This window comes from Populus alba, chromosome 18, assembly GCF_005239225.2.
Source record: "Populus alba chromosome 18, ASM523922v2, whole genome shotgun sequence".
Taxonomy (NCBI): Eukaryota; Viridiplantae; Streptophyta; class Magnoliopsida; order Malpighiales; family Salicaceae; genus Populus; species Populus alba.
In genome coordinates this window covers 6,698,551-6,706,020 of record NC_133301.1, presented here as the reverse complement: position 1 = coordinate 6,706,020, position 7,470 = coordinate 6,698,551, and the positions used below count along the sequence as shown (strand labels likewise).

Sequence of the window (7,470 nt, the reverse complement as noted above, 5' to 3'; positions counted from 1 at the left end):
GCCATAGCTATTCTGAACAAAAAAAGGTGAAATTGGTGATAATTGAGTTTACGGAGTATGCCGTTGATTTGGTGGGATCAGATTGTGATCAGTAGGAGGAGGAATGCGAGCGACCTATTCAGACTTGGGGGAGATGAAAGTCTTAATGAGGAGACGATTTGTGCCAAAACCACTATTATAGAGACTTATATATGAAGCTCCAGGTCTGAATCAAGGTTATAAGACAGTAGATGAATATCACAAAGAGATGGAGATAGCAATGATTCGGGCTAATGTTGTTGAGGATAGAGAAGCCACCATGGCTAGATTTCTTAATGGGTTGAATCGGTACATTGCTAATGTGGTTGAGCTACAGCACTATGTGGAGCTAGAGGACATGGTTCACATGGCGACGAAGGTGGAGAGACAACTTAGGAGGGGGCATGCTCGGCCAGCGTTTAATTCGGGTTCGTCATCATCTTGGAAGCCGAATCTAAAGAGAGAGGGCATTGTCCGGCCAAGATCCTTTGGTCCTTCTAGAACTGAACCACCAAAGGCTAAAGTTGATGTCCCTACTGATGCCAAAGGTAAATCTGAAACTCAACCTAAACGTACTCGTGATGTTAAATGTTTCAGGTGTCAGGGACATGGACATTATGCTTCAGAGTGTCCAAACAAGAGAATCATGATGATTAGAGATAATGGTGATGTGGAATCTGAAAGTGACCGTTCTGATTGTGAAGGCATGCCACCATTGGAGGATAGTGATGGGGATGAGTTAGCATTACCGGTTGAGGAGTCCTTGGTTTTAAGGCGAACACTTCAGGTTCAGGTCAAAGAAGATGATACTAATGAACAAAGGGAGAACATCTTCCATACGTGTTGTTACGTACAAAGAAAGGTGTGTGGTTTAATTATAGATAGTGGAAGCTGTGTTAATGTTTGCAGTGCCACCCTTGTTAGTAAACTGAATTTGTGTACTGCTAAGCATGCTAAACCATATAGATTGCAATGGCTGAATGATAGTGGTGAAATGAAAGTGACTAAACAGGTTGTGGTTCCATTTTCGATTGGGAAATATGTTGATGAAGTTCTGTGCGACGTGGTACCAATGCAAGCAAGTCACATCTTGTTGGGGAGACCATGGCAATATGATAGGAAGGCAATTCGTGATGGGGTTAAAAATAGGTATACCATTGTAAAAGATGGTAAAACCATCACTCTTGTACCTCTTACACCAAACAGGTGTGTGATGATCAAATAAAAGCTAAAAAGTGAGCATGAGGCGATGGGGAGAGAAAATCAAAGGTGAGGAACAAGGGGAGAGAAGACCATCAGATTCGGCTAGAACCCAAACCACTACAACCCATTCGGCCACCCATCCAAACACAAGCAAATATTCGGCCAACACCCCAAACAAATCAAACCATTGGACCACAACTCAAAAACACCCAAATCTGGCCGAGAGTGGAGTAAGACAAGAGGAGTGAAGAAAGTCAGCAAGTGTGATGAGAATTGTGTGGAAAAACTAAAGAAACAACCCAATTTTTATGCTAGAGAGGGTGAGGTCAGATCTGCATTTTTCACTAAACAAGCCAATGATCTTACTTGTGTACAAAGAGGCTTACTTTAATACTAATGATCTTGATTCATATTGTGCCTAGTGTTGCTATTTCTTTGTTGCAGGGATTTGATGATGTGTTCCCCGACGATACTCCTAGCGGATTACCACCATTGAGGGGGATAGAGCATCAGATTGATTTCGTACCCGGAGCTTCAATTCCTAACCGACCAGCTTATAGAAGCAATCCCGAGGAGACGAAGGAGCTTTAAAGGCAAGTTGATGAGCTGATGGAAAAGGGCTACATTCGTGAGAGTATGAGCCGGTGTGCTGTACCCGTGCTACTTGTGCCAAAGAAGGATGGAACATGGAGGATGTGTGTTGATTGTCGGGCCATCAACAACATAACAGTAAAATATAAACATCCCATTCCTAGGCTTGATGACATGTTAGATGAGTTACATGGATCCTGTATTTTCTCTAAAATTGACTTGAAAAGTGGGTACCATCAAATTAGGATGAAAGAAGGTGATGAGTGGAAAACAACATTTAAGACTAAGCATGGTTTGTATGAATGGTTAGTAATGCCGTTTGGACTTACAAATGCACCTAGTACGTTTATGCGTTTAATGAATCATGTGTTGCGTGCATTCATAGGTAAGTTTGTGGTTGTGTATTTTGATGACATTTTGATATATAGCAAGAACTTAACTGAGCATCTTGATCATTTGCGTAATGTACTTAGTGTGTTGCGTAGTGAGAAATTGTATGCTAATCTTAAAAAGTGTGTCTTTTGCATGGAGAAAATTATGTTTCTTGGCTATGTTGTAACTGCACAGGGTATCGAGATGGATGAGGAGAAAGTTAAGGCCATTCGAGATTGGCCTACACCCAAATCGGTAAGTGAGGTAAGGAGTTTTCATGGGTTAGCTAGTTTTTACCGGTGTTTTGTGAAAGATTTCAGTACAATAGCTGCCCCTTTAAATGAAGTTGTTAAAAACTCAGTTGGGTTTAAATGGGGGGAGGAACAAGAATTGGCATTTGTTCTTTTGAAAGAGAAATTATGTTCTGCACCTGTTTTGGCTTTACCTGACTTTACAAAAGCATTTGAAATAGAATGTGATGCGTCTGGAATAGGAATAGGTGCTGTTTTGATGCAGGATCGGAGACCTATTGCGTATTTCAGTGAGAAGTTAAGTGGAGCGACCTTGAACTATCCCACTTACGACAAAGAACTCTATGCTTTGGTAAGAGCACTTGAGACATGGCAGCATTACTTGTGGCCAAAAGAGTTCGTAATCCATTCGGATCATGAGTCCTTGAAACATTTGAAAGGACAAGGTAAGTTGAATAGGAGGCATGCAAATGAATTCATTGAAACTTTTCCTTACGTAATCAAGTATAAGCAAGGGAAAGAGAACATCGTAGCTGATGCACTCTTGCGCAGGTATGTTCTTTTACACACCATGAATACTAGATTGTTAGGTTTTGAATATGTGAAGGAATTGTATGATAATGACTCTGACTTTGCTGAGATTTATAATGCATGTGGACATTCGGCTTTCGGTAAGTTTTATTTGATGGATGGTTATTTATTCAAAGAGAATAGATTGTGTGTTCCTACTAGTTCTTTGCATGAATTGCTTGTTCGTGAAGCACATAGGGGTGGTTTAATGGGTCACTTTGGGGTTGCGAAAACCTTGGATGTATTGCATGAGCATTTCTATTGGTCAAAGATGAAAAGAGATGTGCAACGAATTTGTGAACAGTGCATTGCTTGTAGAAAGGCAAAATCTAGAGTACAACCGCATGGACTATATACACCACTACCTGTGCCTACTGAACCTTGGGTAGATATCTCTATGGACTTTGTTTTAGGTTTACCTAGGTCAAAGAAAGGTAGAGACTCTATCTTTGTTGTGGTAGATAGGTTTTCTAAAATGGCTCATTTCATTGCATGCCATAAAACAGATGATGCATCTCATATCGCAGACTTGTTCTTTAGAGAGATTGTACGTTTGCATGGCATTCCTAAGAGTATAGTGTCAGATCGTGATGTTAAGTTCCTTAGTTACTTTTGGAAGACCTTATGGGGAAAGTTGGGAACTAAACTTTTATTTTCGACAACATGCCATCCTCAAACAGATGGACAAACTGAGGTAGTGAATAGAACATTATCCCAACTTTTATTTTTGTAGCTAGGATGAATAACGAATCCTTGTAAGAAAAGGATTCTGAAACATTTATGAATCCTTACCACACTTGGAAACTATGTTGCAGCCCATTAAAGGTCTTTGTAGAATTAGGAGATTCCCAAAATAAGCTGCCACATCCGTTTAGGAAAAGAATCCTAGCCAAATAGGAAGTCCAAATATATATATATGACTCAAGAAGCAATAAAAACCAGAAAACAAGCAAAAACGAAACTGAGATGATTGTCTCGCGAGTAGCAAGCGAATCTATCCGAAATACAAACGAAACTGAAGACTCGAATAACAATAGGAACGAAATATGAAAAATATGATGAAAAAAACACCCAGATATGTTGGATATGAAAGAAATAAACTGCAAGAAATGAAAAAAAATAGAAAGAAAGAAAATTTCAAAAGTTGACGCAAAACAGACTCGTTTACAACGCGTTAAGTCCGGATCTGGAACCTAAGGTCAATGATGTCCAATTGAACTAAAATTTCAGATATAGTGCTCTACCAACCCAAATAGACAGAATATAAAATTTGAGCAATTTACGATAAGGTTTGATAGACTGACGCAAAAACGTTATGAATGAGACCTAATTAGACCCGAATTTGAAACCCAAAGAAAACGATATCCAATTGACCCCAAAATCAATATGTGGTGCGATTAGGGTCCCAGTAATAACAGAATCAAATTTGAGCTAATTCCGAGTTGATTTGGTCCAATTTGCCCTTGTTAAGTTTTCTACGGCAGAAACCAATAAACATCTTTTTTAACGATTTTTTTTTCTTTTTTTGTATTTTTTTTTCAACTGATATATTTTGGACTGTAACAAAACAAAATAACTAATTTTTTTTTTATATGCTGAAAAATCAAGGAGAAGAAGAAATATGACACTAAGGAATATTTGCGGAAACAACATGAACGAAAAATTTCAGAAGGATATAACCTGATTAATGGAGCCAAGCTCTGATACCAAATGATGCGAACCTCGTGATCACGTGGTCACACAACCCACATGCAAAGACACCAATTCCCGGAAAGCCAAGTAAATCAGGTTTGATAGGAGTGTGACACAAAGATAACTTGTACCTAGGCACCAACACTATTGAAAACGGAGACCCCCACCCAACGAATATTGATTCGCGAACGAGAAGTATAAGGATGACGCCACGAAGACAGTTGTTCTTCGATAAGTCGTTTTCAGTTCTTTAAAGAACCATGGAAGGGAGATTATCTCACCAACACACACACACACAAAGTGCGGCAAACAAGAAGTTTTATTAATCTGAATTGTCTAACTTACATGTCTGGTTATGCCTTTATTTATACTGACTCTAGACCTAAATAAACCCTAATGGACCCCTTATGTGGACTTATAGGATGCCCACTTACAATTAAACCCAAATAATATAAATAAACCCTAAACTAGGAAGAAAATAACAATAAAATAAATAAATCCGAATTTAATATTCTAAATATGATAGGGTCAGATTTGTAGCCCTTTAGAAGTCCTATATAAGCTAGGAGAATCAAATCTGAAGGTAGAATTAGTTTTGAAATCTTCTTTCCTTTTTGTAGCTAGGATGAATAAGGAATCTTTGTAAGAAAAGGATTCTGAAACATTTATGAATCCTTACCACACTTGGAAACTATGTTGCAGCGCATTAAAGGTCTTTGTAGAATTAGGAGATTCCCAAAATAAGCTGCCACATCCGTTTAGGAAAAGAATCCTAGCCAAATAGGAAGTCCACAAGTCAAAAGGAAGTAAATAACAAAACCCGTACAGCCTCTGTTGACCCGTGTTTGGATGCCTTGCCGAACTCCAATTGATATGATATTTTAACCCAAGGTATGAAAACATGTCAGGAGCCTCCACGTAAAATTTTAGCCCGATCCAACGGTAGAATTGAGAATTATGACTATTTCCGTAAAACTGGATAGTTGCGCATTTTATGTCAAAATTTGAATTTGACCTTGCCTGGATCGTATCATTACGTGCTGTAATTCAAAAGAATTTGAAAAGTTGGGAAGAATGTTTGCCTTTTGTTGAGTTTGCTTATAATAGAACTGTGCATTCAACTACTACTTTTTCTCCTTTTGAAATTGTTTATGGTTTTAATCCACTAACTCCTATGGACTTAATTCCTTTACCTTTTGAAGAAAGGGTAAGTTTAGATGGTGAAAAGAAGGCAAAGATGGTGAGAGAACTCCATGAGGGAGTTCGACTATAAATAGAGAAAAAGAACAGACTTTACACTTCTAAAGCAAATAAGGGTCGTAAACTGGTTGTTTTCCAACCCGGTGATTGGGTATGGGTGCACATGCGTAAGGAACGATTTCCTAACCAAAGGAAATCAAAATTACAGCCTTGAGGTGATGGTCCTTTTGAGGTTTTAGAGAGAATCAATGACAACGCATACAAAATTGACCTTCCAGGTGAGTATAGTGTTAGTGCTACCTTTAATGTTGCTGATCTTACTTTGTTTGACATGGATTTTGATTCGAGGTCGAATCCTTTCGAGGAGAGAGGGGATGATGCGGACCAGCCCAGAAACACCAGCAAGGACCCATTACATGTTCCAAATGGACCAATGACTCGGTCCAAGACAAAGACATTGAAAGACGCATTGAATGCATTGGTTTTGAAGGTTTCCACCAAGTCAGAATTGCAAGGTCCATTGGAGTATCAAGAGGAGATCCTAGTACATCTTATCCATGTGCAAGAGGGGTCCAATACAACCTTATTTGGGCCATGAGATAAGGGCTTTATTTTATTTTGTTAGCTACAGCCCAAGGTGATGCGAACCTCGTGATCACATGGTCACGCAACCCACAATCAAGATTGAGATCTGATCCCAGAAAGCCGAAATAGGTCTGATATGAGTGCGACACAATGGAAACCTGCCCCAAGGCGCCAACACTATTGGAATGAGTAGAATGACGCCACGAAGCCAGTTAATCTTCGATAAGTCAGATTCAGTTCTTTCAAGAACTGAAGAATGCAAGAATCACTCTCACACGTTAAAACTGAAAAATTCAGAATAATAATCATCAAAGCTGCCAAAATTTTGGCCTACATGAGTTTAAATAGTTCTTGAAAAGTTAACCCTAATGGACCCTTTATGTGGACTTATATGAGGTGCACTCAAAACTGGCCCAAAACCCTAAAATGAAAAGCCCATAACTTAATCCAAACAAGCCTTGGATCCTAGCTTAAAACAAAGTATGAATTAAGCCCAAACAAGCCTTGGGCTGTACTAACAAAATAAAATAAAGCCCTTATCTCATGGCCCAAATAAGGTTGTATTGGACCCCTCTTGCACATGGATAAGATGTACTAGGATCTCCTCTTGATACTCCAATGGACCTTGCAATTCTGACTTGGTGGAAACCTTCAAAACCAATGCATTCAATGCGTCTTTCAATGTCTTTGTCTTGAACCGAGTCATTGGTCCATTTGGAACATGTAATGGGTCCTTGCTGGTGTTTCTGGGCTGGTCCGCATCATCCCCTCTCTCCTCGAAAGGATTCGACCTCGAATCAAAATCCATGTCAAACAAAGTAAGATCAGCAACATTAAAGGTAGCACTAACACTATACTCACCTGGAAGGTCAATTTTGTATGCGTTGTCATTGATTCTCTCTAAAACCTCAAAAGGACCATCACCTCAAGGCTGTAATTTTGATTTCCTTTGGTTAGGAAATCGTTCCTTACGCATGTGCACCCATAC

The 7,470-nt window shown here is 39.2% G+C and overlaps 1 pseudogene; it reads left to right on the top strand.

Moving 5' to 3' along the window:
- The window catches only part of LOC140954996 (uncharacterized), a 9,224-nt pseudogene extending 1,805 nt beyond the window's left edge, over window positions 1–7,419 (top strand).
- Window positions 7,420–7,470: the final 51 nt, after the last annotated feature.